The sequence below is a fragment of the Lepisma saccharinum genome, chromosome 30 (genome assembly GCF_977018435.1).
Source record: "Lepisma saccharinum chromosome 30, izLepSacc3.1, whole genome shotgun sequence".
NCBI lineage: Eukaryota > Metazoa > Arthropoda > Insecta > Zygentoma > Lepismatidae > Lepisma > Lepisma saccharinum.
In genome coordinates this window covers 34,602,466-34,617,718 of record NC_139258.1, presented here as the reverse complement: position 1 = coordinate 34,617,718, position 15,253 = coordinate 34,602,466, and positions in this window count along the sequence as shown.

Below are 15,253 nucleotides of genomic sequence, written 5' to 3'. Positions count from 1 at the left end.
GGGGGAGAAAGGGCTTACGAGAGAACGCCATCCGTCCCATGTACCGCATGCAAGTGGGATATCTTCCTCCTTTTGCAGCACAGGAACTTTTTCTCGGTTGCAAAATTCATGAGGAACTTTCACAAACGGGTCCGTAACAATGAACTTAGTCTGAAGGGACTTGGGCGGAAAAGCAGAGGAAAAAGTCGAAATGTTGAAAGGAGGGAGGGGGCGTGGGAGCTGCGGCAGAATCCCGAGCCCGCGTCAGAAACCCTGAGTGAAGACAAAGGAGGAGCGATACTCAGTCGATTTGACAATGTAGTCAAATATTCTTCTTGCCTTGGAGTCATCTTCCAGATTTTGAACATGTTACTGATTGACTCAGCGGCAAATACACAAAAAGGCGTTCAAATATGAGAGAGAATTAAGTTTCCAGGAACACAGGAAACAAGTGAGTGAAAATCAGTGACTTCTGGTAATACCGGTGTACATGCGCACCAGCATAAATTTGTTCAATACCCGGTGAAAGCACATGGCACAGTGGTTCGGATACCACTTTAAACTGTAGGTCCAGTCCAGATTAGCCTTCTTTGTCCATAAAGTGGACTTAAAACAACATTCAGCAACCAGCATAAATTTGTCCAAGGGGTCAAAATTTACGAACTTCTTGTATTAAAGTGGTGTCTGGTCTACGTGGCATTGAAAGATCTAGCATGGAAATAAAAGCTACAAGCAGATAAAGAGAGAAAGAATGAAAGAAGTGTGTGAAAGAACATGTATAAAAGATACGTTAAAGGTAGACCTATACACACAGAGAGAGAGAGAGATGGAGAGAGAAAGTGAGAGAGACGCGACAGAGGGAGTTAAGAATTGAAACTAAAGAATCTAACCAGCGAAAGAGAGAGAGAAAAAAATAAAAGGAGTGTGAGAGAGTACAGAAATGAAAGAGGCAAGGAGAGAAGAAGAGTAAAAAAAAAGGAAGCGACATTCAGAGAAAGAAAGAGAATAATACATAACAGAGTGTGTGAGAGATGGCTAACAAAACGATAGTGAGAGAGAAAAAACTAAAATAAAAAAGCGATAGAGAAAGGAGGAAATAAAAGTGTGAGGGAGAAGAAAAGTAAAACACAATATGGAGAGTGAATTAGTAGAAATAAAAGAAGCGACAGAAAGAGAGAGAGAAGAAATTAAAGAAGTGTGTGAGAGAGCAGAAAAGCAAAAACAGGATAGAGAGGGAGGAAGAGAAGAAATAAAAAGACGAGAAATAAAAAAGCACGATAGAAAGAGAAAAACAGTAGAAATAAGCGATAGAAATAGAAAGAAGTAAAAGTATCACGAAGAAGAAATAATAGGGAGAGAAAAAGTGTAGAAATAGACAAGCGATATGCAGAGAAAGATAGAAACATTTTGCAGTGTGTGAGAAAAATCGGAAGGCAGCTGACTACCATGCGGGAGACCCGTGGTAGAATTTCCAGTAATGTGCCTGGAGGGTAAAGACAACCGGAGCGTGGTGCTGATCACATCCCCTCCACGAATGGCAGAGATTGTTAAGTGTGGGAGGCAACTTTAGCTTTGAATATTACCCCGCTACATGGGGAGCAGTGTTGTTCCCCTTGAACTTCAAAACTCAATACTTTCAATACGGAAGAGAGTGACACAGAGATGGCAGAATATATATGCAAATGCTGCGGTATGAACAAAGAAGCGATCTTTGGAGGGAAGAATCTGGCTTCTCCAATATTTTCACTCTCTCCTTCTCCCTTTCTTTTATGCATACAGCAACAGGTGTCCACAACAGGCATTTCATATGCTGACAGTCGTCTGCACCGGCTGACACAACAAGAGTGGGATGGCTTATATGCATATAAAATACACAAGCACACAAAATCATGCAACGTTCTCCGAGGAAAGAAAAAAAGAAGAGCAATTTCGAAACATGAAAGTGGGACAAGAAAAGGGAGAGAACAGAACAATCGTGAATATATTCACTTTTAATCGCTCGGATGTTTTTTAAATAAAACATCCTGGTAGCAGATGGCCTCCAGTTTAGTTCATCCGTTGAGCGTCATCTATGTTTCAAGATGGATCCAGTCCCATGTGTCCAATGGGGGTTCCGCCTGTTTGTCCCAGAAAAACTTTAGAACGCCGAACGGAAATGCCTGAAAGCGATAAAGCTCGAGACAGCTAGTCACATCCATTATTTCGACACGGAAACAAAGGAGCCCATTCAAGGTGGATATTAGACTCCAATCCCTTTCAGACGGAATAGGAATAATCTTGTTGGCAATCAGTTATCTTGTAAAAATTAATATGAACGATACAAGTCAGCGACGTGCACGTTGAAAAACTTGCTCTGCGACGAGTTATTTTTTTATATACTCTGTCCCATGAGTCTGTGGAGCAACGCCGAGCATAACGGTAGAGGAGAGAAAGCGAGTGGGTGGAGCAAGGCAGTGCGCGCTGCTGAAAACGGGTGGTAGCTGATGGCGCGTTACCCTCTCAATGAAATCCCTTTCCTTCTCGCACGTTCATTGGTCGAGCCATTCTCGAGTCACCACTTGCGCATAGGACTCGTTTTCTTTATCTTCCTCCACAGACTAATGTACTACACACACACGTGCACGCAGAGCGCTACGACGCTAGGGTTCTCGGTTTCGAATCCCAGGCTGGAAGTGGTTGTTATTTGCGAGTGTCCTTTCATCAATTACATCACATCATCACTCATCCTCATCTTCGCGATTAACCAAAAGTGGCAGAAAGAGGAGTAGAATAAATGAAATACTGACGAGAGCTTCGAGCAATCACAGAACATCACAGCAACAAAAAAAAAATCTGCATTAGAACTTTTAGCCACTAATCTAAACGCAAAACACTAAATGCGATTACCGTTCTCTTCCCCTAAAATTTATTTTGTGATGTTCGCTTCCTTCTTTGTCATTATTTTCCATGTGGTCTTTCTTGTAGAGAATGCAAGAATTAAGAAGAATAGCAAAGGAAAGAGGAGGAAAGAAATAATGCAGAAATTAAAATAAAAGGGTAGACTGAGAAGAATTAGGTAGACAACATATAACGAAGGGATGAGAGAGAAAGAGAGAGACAGAGAGTAGCAGATAAAGAGGAAAAATAAAAAAGATGGAGGAAGAAGAGACAGACAGGAAGAGAGAAAAGATGGTACAGAGAATTATGAGAGATAAAGAGAGATGAAATAAGAAGAAGAATAAAGAGAGTAAAAGTAATATGAAAGAATAAAGGAAGAAGAGAAGAGTTAGAAGAAATAGACAGAAATAAAAAGGAACATATCGACACAAAGGGAGGGAGAAAAGCATAAGGCAGAAGAAAGAAAAATGAAGGGGAAAATAATAAAAAACAAAGAGTAAGAGAAAATAAAGAAACGAAAAGCGGAATGGAGTGGGAAGAAGAATGAAAAAAGAGGATGAGAGAGAAGGACAGAAAATAGAACCGAGAAAATGAGAGAGCAATAACCTTGGAGAATAACACCAGCAGCGCCCTCCTAGAAAAGCGGCGATTACTTAATCTAGGAGCGCCTTACGAGATCTTCTTACATCCTTGCCTAACGCGGAAGCCTATCTCCAGGGGCAATATTTCACCCAAAATGGGAATTCTGTGTAGCAAGTACGCTGCGATATAAATCTTAATTCTTTCCTTGCTATAAGCCGAGGTGAGACTGTTTCTGCAAGGAAATATAAAACACAAGAGACCCCTGAAACTATACTTCCAAGGTACGTATAAACGTCTGGACAAGCTCTTCTGAATGCTTTAAAAAAAAGCAAGGCAAAAGCTGTTCCATGATAATGTGATGGTTGATAATGTTGATCACTCTCTGAGGGATCTGCATAGCAGGTTTTCTCCCCTCAATAGCATCAATTTCTAAAATTCCTGTCCACTTTATGCTTTAGAAATTGATTGATTGATTGATTTGGCGTATTTTACTTCATTCTTCAGCCACTTTTCGATAATCGCAAAGATGAGGATGAGTGATGATATGAAACTGATGAATGGACACTCTCAAAGAACAATCATGCCCAGGAGAGGATTCGAACCCGGGATCACACTAATCACTCCGCCACAGAGGTCGGTTCTAGAAGATAATTATGTGCAATTGATGACAAGACACTCACCAAGAAGCGTCCCTGTCCACATGAGGATTCGAACCAGGAGCTTTCGATGGCGATACCGTGAATCTAGCACTTAACGCACTCTGTCACCGACATGACAGTGTGTACATTGATTTGTATGTGTATTTTTGTTATTTAGCGTTGTTTTTCCGCCACTGGCTAACCGCGACGATGAGGACGAATGACGATTAGATACAAGTGATGAAGGGACACTCACAAAGAACAGCCACCCCTAGATCAGGACTTGAACCAGGGAACTTTGGTGGCAAGATCGACCTCTGGACTAATATATATTTGCTACACCACCACGGTAATTCAAAATGTAAGATTATAAGGTTTTGATGTTACAACAAGACAGTAAGGAGGCGTACTATATCCTAGAGCTTTAGAAGATCAGTTCAATTGTTTACAGTGAAGAAATTCTCTGGTATCTGGGTGAAACTTCATGCTTAAAATACGTTAGATAATCCTACCAGAACTTCTTCGCTCTACATACGTAAATGTTCTCGGGAAGATGTCACATATTTTATGCTTTATTAGATGCTTTATATGAGCTCTATGTTTTATTTTATAAAATTTAATTTATAATTACTATCTATCCTTATGTAAGAACAAAATATTCAAATATAAAAGCGAAAGCTGTTTCCTTATGTATTAATTCTGTACTGAATACATTATGTAACATGTGTGTTTAATATACCAGGGAGTTACCGATGCTATGTTTACTTCTCATTGTAGCTACCACGACATGAATGTGCATGAGCTTACGAAAAAAATGGTTGCGTGCCGTTCTTGTAAATTAACGGACCGACCAGTGGTGTGTCCAAAGGGGGTTGGTGGGGTCATACCACTCTTTTGGCCCAGTATTTCTAGAAATAAAGGAACGTCAAAGGAAGAAAAAGATGGCAAAATGAGGAGCGAGTACTTTCAAAAATAGGTTGGGAACCCACGCCCTCCTTTCGAAAATCCTGGGCACGCCACTGGGGCAGACTGTTATATTTAACGGTAGAATATTGTAATTGTTACGGTAAGTTCTAGCTGTGTATTGCTGTCGCATGTATTAAAGATACAAATGGCGATAAGCAGAACGCATTTTTACATTCGCTCAAACAAGAATAAAAGGACTCCAGGAGCAAGGCACGTGCTAGGTATCGATAAAGCACAAAGCAATGTTAACAGTTGTGGTAAAACAATCACAAAACACAATAGATTTCAACACGCCATCAAAGATTTTCCAGACAATATACTTCTTATCGCTGCTATTGTGCTGTCGAGCCTAAAGAATCACAGATAGCAGATCGACGCTAATTTTTCTTGGCCTAGTAAAGCTACGAAACAATGCGCGTTCCTTTCATAAAATTAAAATATACTGAGCAATATTGTAAAATACACAACATATATAATAAATTACAAATTCTAGTCAAACACTACAAGTTCCGATTTAAAATTAGCTACAAACAGGTACTGTGGGCTGAATTTGTAGTTAAACGCTACACATCATTTAAAAATGAATTATTTTTAGGCGATAGGGGAGAGTCGTACAGTACCGGCCGTCCGGTATGTATTCATGTGCGCAGTTCAGGATCACCTGCTTTCACGCAGTATTGTGAGAGCTGTACCTGTGTTACTGTGAAGAGTCAAGTGGCTGCGTGAAAGAAGTTATTTCTAGGGTACTGGTATTCATGTTCGAGGTAAGTGTTTGATTTATTGTCAGATTCGGTTTATCGGTATTCTATAAGGATACGAAAAGCTGTAAATAGTGTAGCAAATTGATTATAAACAACGTGTAAGCGGAACTTTTATTACCACCTAATGATCGTACAGTATCGGCCGGCGAAGTGTCGTCCAGTATCGGCCACACAAAATTTTGTACGCACCTACTACAGTCCTGCTTGCTTTTGTTTTCAGAGTAAGATGGCAGACGAGGAGGGCAACAAAAGAGCTATATGGACTGAAGAGGACATGAAAGAGGCGGTAAATGAGGTAATGACAAACAAAATGACAGCAAGACAAGCAGCTAGTATATTTTGTTTACCAAGAAGCACGTTAGGAGATAGATTGAGAGCATAAATAAGAAGACAAAGAAGACAACTGTAGAAACTGCACAATGCATAATTTGTCTAGTCCTTTGAGGAAGATTGAGTTCAGTGTACCGAGTGTGGAGTTTGGCACATGTTGAATGCGTAGACCAAGAAAATATTTTATATTTTTGTGACTATTGTAAAGATGTGATTTCAACTCCGCTTTAACGGACTTTATTTCCACATTTGTTAACTACCACACCTTTGTACACATAGTTCACAGTTTCTTCATAAAACTGAAGCATTTATCAATAGTTACAACCACCTAAAATTGAAATAATTACTGGAAGATACTGGACGACAATTTTTCCACTCATTGAAAATTCAGCTTTTCGTTTTTTGTATATATATCTTGTAGTTCTGAAAATATTTCTTCATAGAAATTAAACCCGTGTTCCTTAAAGTTTGCATTGAGGTATCATATTACTATGTTCAATCCGACTATCTCCTAATCCTTTATCAGTTATAATCAATAAGCTTAAGGTGGCCGGTACTGTAGGACTCTCCCCTATAGGTTAACAAATACGTTTTGTTCAAAAAAAATATCCCCACTTGCAATAATTGTTTATTTCTTCATATACCGTATTTCAACTTAAATCTGTTTCAATGTCATATGAACGCCAATATTATTTATTTTAGAAACAAGTATCAATTAACTGGTGACTGTAAATAAGAATGCCTATTATTGACATTCTTTCACACAGATAATCGACGTGAATTACATCATACATACACAAGAATTGAATTGTATTTTATTACGTATATGTTTGATGGCAATGTTGTAGATGGTTGTGCTTCTTTTTATTTCTGCTAAACAATTTTATTTCAACACCCCAGAGTAATTTTCTTGCATGTGTACATGCATCTGGACAAGTACTGACTCGACCAATTAACGCATGAGAGAGGAAGCGAGAACATGGAGGGGAAAATACGGCTGCAGCTACCATCCGTTTGCATCCGCGCGCACTGCTTTGCTCTGCCCACTCGCTTTCTCCCCTTCAGTACCACATGGTCTTGCTTCACGGATTCCCAAGACAAAGTAAGTAAACTTCAAAACTATTGGTTAAATTAGGTTAGTTTTCATTCTCATGTGCTTTCCATAAAACCTTCGGGTGGGGATATTTTTTTGGACCAAACGTAGTACAAACAACACTTCCACGTGTCAACCTAATCCCTTTCCCCTAGGGATCTAAGACATTATTGTCAGAAAAAAATACTGTTTACCACCTAATAAGTTGCATGTCGAAAAGGGGAATCATACACTTTTCATATCAATAATGCATACGATGGTATTTACTGTGTGGTGAGGAGCAACCAAATCTCCACATAATCTCTTTACGAAATATATTTCACCGATTTCACTGTACAAAAGATTATGCAAGTTGTTCGTCACCTGGCAAGTTGTACGCTAAGTGGACGGGGGACTCATTCTACTATTTCAATACTACACAGATTGGACCATCTCTGAAGATATATTAATATTATAATCACATCACTCAGCAGCACCAATTTCAAACTTAGTGTATTGGTTAGCGTTCCAATTTGTGGTATGAGTGGTACAGGGTGCTAATCTCGGTGGGAGGACCAAAATATCTCTGTTGATGTAGTATCGTGCGGACAATTGATATGGGAGGCTACTTGAAAACAATAGTAGCGAACTCCGGTCTCGAAGAAAAAGAAAGAAAAAACAATAGCGATGGGACACGTTACGCTGACCACGCATAATCCAACTATAGTCTGCTTGAAACCATTTGCCTCGATGGGCTGTCTGCACCATGGGGATATACCACATGACACAAACACTTTGATCACCCTTCGTATGCTAACATCCAAAACTCGACTGCGGTAAGCAAGTTTAAAATGTAATTTGTGTTACATACATACAGAAGCTTTGAAAGCAGACTTCCCCATGGTCTTCACCAGAACAAATGTCACTCTGGCACTGATTCTCATTATCTTGATGCAGATAAATTGCTTGTGTGGGGTCCCGGCCAGTGCTCGAAGTGGGTGGAGGGGAGCGAGGGGAGCAAGGGAATGCTAGCCTTCCCCCTCATAAAGCATTCCGCCAGATAGCATAATTTGCATAAGCAGCCCCCCCCCCCCCACACACACACACACACCCTGCATTATCTCCCATGTTAACCCATGCAAGTATTCCTTCGCCCAACACAAAACTCAATCCAGCTAGGAATTTCCCCACCTTGCGCATCGATGATACTTGCCTTCAAAAGTGGTGAAACTAGATGTCGATGAAAAACCAGGTGTGAAGCTTCCTGCGACTACAGCAGTGAGGCCCATAGAGATGTTATAGGGGAGTGATGCCCGAAGGTGACATGATCCATTATAAAGCGTCTACTTCTGTCGTCGCATATAAAAGCACCTAGTCTTGTAGACAGGAGCAGAAATGCAGTAGAAAATTGCTCTACTAGCACCTCTCCACACTAATTCAACGTGAGAACGGCCACCACTAAAAGTGCTAAGAGATGTGTAACTAACTGGTACACTTTTGAAGCCTACAATCGTGGCACTTTATGCGCGTAGAGATGTACATTGTCAGTTCCACTGTGAAATACTGCTTACGGCGGCGATTAAGGGGGGCGATGGGGGGGGGGGCAGTTGCCCCCCCCCCCCTCAATTTTTGCAACTTTTTCTCCCGCACTATGATAACCCTTATCTACCAAGGGAAAGTAAACTGTCCTTGCCCCCTCAGTTTTGGAACCCAATCGCCAACGCCCCTGCTGACTTGTGGTGTTCCGTCAGGAAATCTTAAAGTTTATGGGCCATACACTCCTCAGGTGTCATTAGCGAGGGTAACAATAATCCTGGAAAATACGAGAGCATGCCCCCCACTCAAAGGTAACGATGCTTATGATAGAATCGATGATCTCATCCAGGTATGGAAAGTCCAAGTCCTCATGCAATTAAGTAATGCGTACCGCTTGCTCTTATCTTCAATGAGTGAAGTGTAAAGATGAGCGCGGACTGCAGAGAAGACTCTGCGCGCGACTGGCCCGCCATCTACAATTCAAACACGACAACACGACTGGCTTCCTGTATGCTGCATTTCAATCCCTGAAGATATGGTGTGGCCTCTCGAAAGCCCAGAAGTCTATCCGGAACTGACATTATCGAAATCCCGAGAAAATGCCTCACTGCCAGAAAAACTTCAATCCGTACTTAAATTGCTGTTTTCAAAAATATTTACGCCTACGTGCTTATCCAAGTTTGCCAGACAACATGTAGAGAATGTAAAAAAAAATACCCCAAATTAATACAAACATGCAGAAGGTTGGAAGAGAGAAAGTAAATACACGTATACAGAAAACTAAATATATGGTAAATGAATCAAAAAGAAGAAAACAGGTCTTATAATAAGGAAGGAGAAGGTGCAGAGAACTTAACGCGAATGATACAATTAATTAACGAAAACAGTATGGGCAGTACTCTATATGATAGAATACAAACAGGAAATAATTACTTTACAATTCCTAAAGAAATCAACTACAGGGCAACTTGTACTTAGGAGTGCGTGCCATAACCGTAAGCGATGAAATCCATATATTCTTCATATCTATTTTTAATCACTGGCTAAATACCGGAAAAACTTCATGCATACGACAGAGTATTTCTTCTGGCCAATTTTTTTAATGATTGGCTAAATACCAAAAACTCCTCAACTGTACATTTTCACGTACAATTGGAAAACAATGAACGCGGGCGTTATTGAATAACAAGTCCTCCCTAAACAAGCTCGTAATGTGCACACATTCAGCGAAAATCGTTACGAATGGAATACCAACAGGTCATGTTTCACCCGGACCGTTCCCTTTGACAGGTTCACACGCTCATATTGCACCATTTGTCATTTCGGTAGAGACAAGCTGTAAAATAATCCGAAACGGCAATAAATCTGAAAATTATAACCAGGAAAAACAAAGGTAGAGGGGAAAAAAGACAGCAAAGTGAATTTTCGGAAGCTAAATTTCGTTTTGATACGAACAAAAGCAAGCAATTTAGGAATTGATCATCGACTTCATCACTCATCAACCTAACGCACGTCGTGATTGCATACGGTGTCTGTTGATGCGCATAAACTTATAAAATATTAAAAGTACCCTCCATTTTTTAATAGTTGCTGTACTACGAATTACAGTGTAACAAGTGGAATGAAGTAGATGAAGAATATAATTATCTTTTCCAGTAAAGGAAAAAAGATCAAACTTTATTTTAAGTCTAAACGCTGTACCAGCTAACTGTAGACCAGGCGAACGAGAACAAGTCTCTGCGCAAGTAATGACGCGAGACGGCTCCACCAATGAACAGTGAGAGAAACGGGATTGGACGACTGGAGTTCCCCGATTTTCCTGCTTCGCTCTGCAGGGTAGCAAACTTTTGAAAACGATAATACTGTACGCAAATGGCATACGGGCCGTATTTTTGTCTCCATTTCCGTACGCTTGGTTTAAGAATTTTTTAGGGAAACATTAGGGATAAAACAGCAAGTGCAAATTTTGACAAGCCGTACATTTAGCGTACGGACTAAGGTCTGTACCGTAAGTCCGTACCGTAAGTCCGTACATGCCATTAAATTTCCTTACATGTACGATCAGAACCGTACGGTTGGTAACGCTGCGCTTTCACTACTCGATTTCCTTACTCCTCCTCCGCCGCTATGTGCGGCCCTGCTCCACAGTTAGTTGGCACAGGGTATAAGTTTCAATAGGATGATCGGAAATAGCAGCTATATACAGGGTGTCCCCATGAAACTTCCCTGATTTCAAATTAAAATTTGCTAGGAAGCTATTCGACATAGAACCTTGACGTTTGCGGCATCATGTAAAGCAAGTCAAAAAGCTTTTCTTTTTCATTTAGTACACCTCTACGTGTTCCTTCCCAACCATACTCGATCTCAACCATGTGCGCACTAGCTTGTCAGGGGCGATGCAGTGGCTCAGAATTTGTCACACGCACGTTAATTGTCTTTACATCTGGTCGATCCCGTTCAAACGAACGTCTGAAATGCCTTTGTACTGAAATTGGCGATTTCGTTTCCGAATATCACTACGTACTGCGCTCCCTCTTGTGCTGTTCTCATCGTTGTCAATTAATCAGTACATGATGCTGCAAACCGCAAGGCTCTATGTCGAATAGTTTCCTCACTAATATAATTTGAAATCAGTGAGGTTTCCTGTGTATAATCATATAATATATACGTATAAGGTAAGAGGCGCGTTGTTCCAGTTGGTATGGTGTCTGGTTGCCACGTAGGAGATCCGGTTTCAGTTCCCGAAATAGCACTTTGCTATGATCTCATTTTCCTTGTCCTTCTACCTCTTTAAGGAGATCTTGTTTGCACTTTACCCATTCTGCCTGTCTCTCCTTCGGCTATCCTTTACAAGAGTCTTTAATTCATCTTTATTCTCCATACAATATTATTTCAGGTGGGAATTTTTACAGCAACGTCCCTGCATAGAGCAGCACTGGGGTTCATTCAGTCGCTAATAGAGCGAGGGGAGGGGGTAGCTGGAGCGTGGTGGTGATCACATCAACTCCACTTATAACCGGGTTTTGAATATGCAGTCGGTAGCTAAAATAACCGGATATCTTCCGTAGTTGTAGTTGTATTTATACTTGGTGATCGGCACATGTGACAACGACAAGCTTGACACAGTACCGTGCCTCATTGCCCCCTCTCATTTACGTACTTACAATTTTCGAAACTGTTTATATATTTGTCTCATTTTCTCCATGTAATGTTTCGCTAATAATTCAAAGTGTTTGTAATTTTCTTCACTGGGTCATTTCCTATATTCTGTATATTTACTAGTATATTATAGTATAAATTTATAGCATAATGCTTTTTTATAGGACAAAAAGTTCTTTATATACATACTGTAGTTAGAAAATATGTAAAAAAGAAACTTTAACCTTAAATATAACACTACTAGTACAAACAAATAACAACAATTTATACTCTTGAGATGAAGTTTGCTGTGAGTAGGATTCGCAAATTCATGACGTAAAAATCATTTTGAAAATTCTCTTATTAAAATATATGCATGACTTTATAAAACAATAACAAAATTACCTATTCTTCATTTTTAAGTGGCCTATAAAGATACTTTAGATTTTCATAACTGACCAAAACGTTACTTGTAAAAGTAATTGAATAATTCAACACAACCGAATGGTTGATTACTTAAACTGCCAAAACTAAGGAGGAAAAGAATTATATTCTTCTAGTGTACTTTTCATTTGCAATGTTAACTTTTCGATTGTTTCATAGTTCAGTTGTTATCTGTAACAGGCGTACCTCCTTGCACTCAAGCCAAATTTCTTTGTTTAACTTTCTGGGAACAAAATACGACCCAAATGAATGGAACGACCGTGAAGAACCGAAATTCAGTTACGAAACCTCAAAAAATTATGAATATGGAATAAACAAATGAAAAAAAATACTGAAAATGGCAAATACAATAAAAGGGATGACATAAATTTTAAAAAGTGCAAAAAAACTGCTTTCTGGTTCTAACTGAAGGGAAATGAGACTGCCTTTATGTTTAACACAAAATAAGTCATCTTCCGAGCCACACTCTCATGAGTGCCAAGTTTTCAGAAGGTCCCAGGATCAAATCCCAGTCTGGACGTGTGATGATTCCCTTGTGAATGTACTTCATCTTTTCATCTATTACCTCTCTTCATGATGATTGGGTAAAGAGACGTAAAATGAACGTCAAGATTTTGCACATCCAAGTGTATTTGCATGTAGTTACATTATTAATACATTTCACACTGTGCAATTCCTTTATTTCGTGAGACCATGAAAATAAAAGAATTGTGCGGTTGCAATAAACGCAATATTCAGAATCGATCCGCAGATTCGGGTAAAAGAGGAGGGAAAAGGGTCAGAATCAAATTACCTAACGGCTTAATTAGCGCATTATCATCTAATAAATGAAGCGAAATATATTCGCACGGGCAGAGGAATTCGAAATTTCCAATTCAAAGCCTCTCACTGACCTCAATTGTTACGGAAAATATAATCGACTTTATGAATAGTGCACAATAGATCCAAAACAAAACTCAAGTAGAGTTCTTGTGCCTCAACATAAAAAAAGTTTGAATTTGATTGATTAAGTTGGTGTTTTAAGTTCACTTTATGCACAGTGAGGTTAATCGAGACTCAACCTACAGTTTGAAGTAGGATCCAAACCACTATATGCCTCCACCGGGTATTGAACCCGGGACCCCTTGATTACAAGGCGAAAATAAGTTTGTAGAATACAAATATTATACACAATAAATATAATGTTTCTGTGATTTTTTTTTAATAAATAAGTATATACAGCTCGAATTTACAGAAATTTCTTTATATGTGCTTTGCGTTTAATTTAGATTCAATGCTCTCATTATGGAAAATATTACGTAAAACTGGCTGCCACTAGTAAAACTTTTTTTTTAGTTGGTGTTTTAAGTCCACCTTATGCACAATAAGGCTAATCGGGACTGGACCTACAGTTTAAAGTGAGATCCGAACCACTATGTGCCTCCACCGTGAATCGAAACCGGGACCATTAGTAAAAGTAGAGGTATAGTATTCCTGTAGTGAAATCCAGTTTTTACCAATGAAAATTGGTATTGACGGATGGAATATGGTAAAATTATTATAACATTACAATTCCATATATGCCTACTACTAGCTTTCAGATTTAATTCTGGTGCTTCCCACCGTGGTGCAGTCGGTAAGACTTCTGGCTGCCAGTCCGGAGACCCGGGTTAATATCCTGGATGCGTAATCTCAGGTGGAGATTTTTAAAACAATATCCCTGCATAAAGTAGCCCTGGGGCTCATCCACCTCCAATCAATGGGTACAACCCTTGGGGAGACGATGGTGGAGGTAAAGGCGGCCAGAGCATGATGCCGATAACATCACAACGTAAGGAAGGTGTACCAACACAAACAATGTGCGTTTGTGGTGCAATGCACAGGGTTAGATTTACCTACTTTACATGTTTGCTAGATTCCACTATGTACATTCGTTAAAATTACGTAGTCCTAGCTAAATTCGGTTTTAAAGGTAAAATACGTATTAATGCGTTTTTTGTGTTTTGAGAGAGAGACTGCGCACAAAACCTAACGGTGAATATAATTTAACTCACAAGTCGTAGTAAAAGATACAATAGCACCTGAGGTCTTCTCCTTAACGTCAGAAGTTAACAATCATTAAAAACCTGGCTGTGTCGAGTTATTCAAGTTCTTGCAGCATTACCGTGGCTTTTTTGTAATTTACAAAAAATAATGCTTGAACGAACTTTGTAGGCCATTCTTTAAAATTTATGTCATGTTAAAATAACTCTGAGATCACTTTGGAGCTGGGGTGGTATAGTCTGTATGAAGTCTGAGTGGAACGCGGAAGACCCGGGTTCGATTCCTGGTGAGGGTGATCTAAGGTCGGAATTTTTCCGGCCTTGACCCTTATAAAGCGGCTCCGGGGCTCACCTTCGGAGGTAAAGGCGGCCGGAGCGTGGTGCTTATCACATCACCTCCAAAATGGCCAATATCGAAGAATGTGTTGGGCCCTACCTCCCATCCCCTGCATCGGCATCATGGCATCGTGCAAAGTGCACGGTGAACTTTATGTTACCTTACCTTTAAGATCATTTTATACGTCATATATTTTTATGCTATGAGTTACGGCATAGGTACAAAAAATACAATACTGTTAATATGTATGTTTGTGTGTGAGAGAGGGAGAGAGGGAGACAGAGAGATGGAGAGAGCGACTGGAGTCTGGACAGGGTTCTTTAACTTCATAAAGAAAAATTCATGTGTATTCAGGGTCAAATATTCGAGGAATTAGACACTGTAAGTCCTTTGAAGTATTATTGAACGCATAAATTTAACAGGAAAATAGAATGCCGCACATGTAGGGGCAAGCATCCATCCATTAGCAATATCCCAAATCGATCTTATATGACCATATGCACCGAAGGCAATGCTCGTTGGAAATCGTTCGGTGATCTCCCAAGGGAGAATGAAAATTGGAATTTTCATTA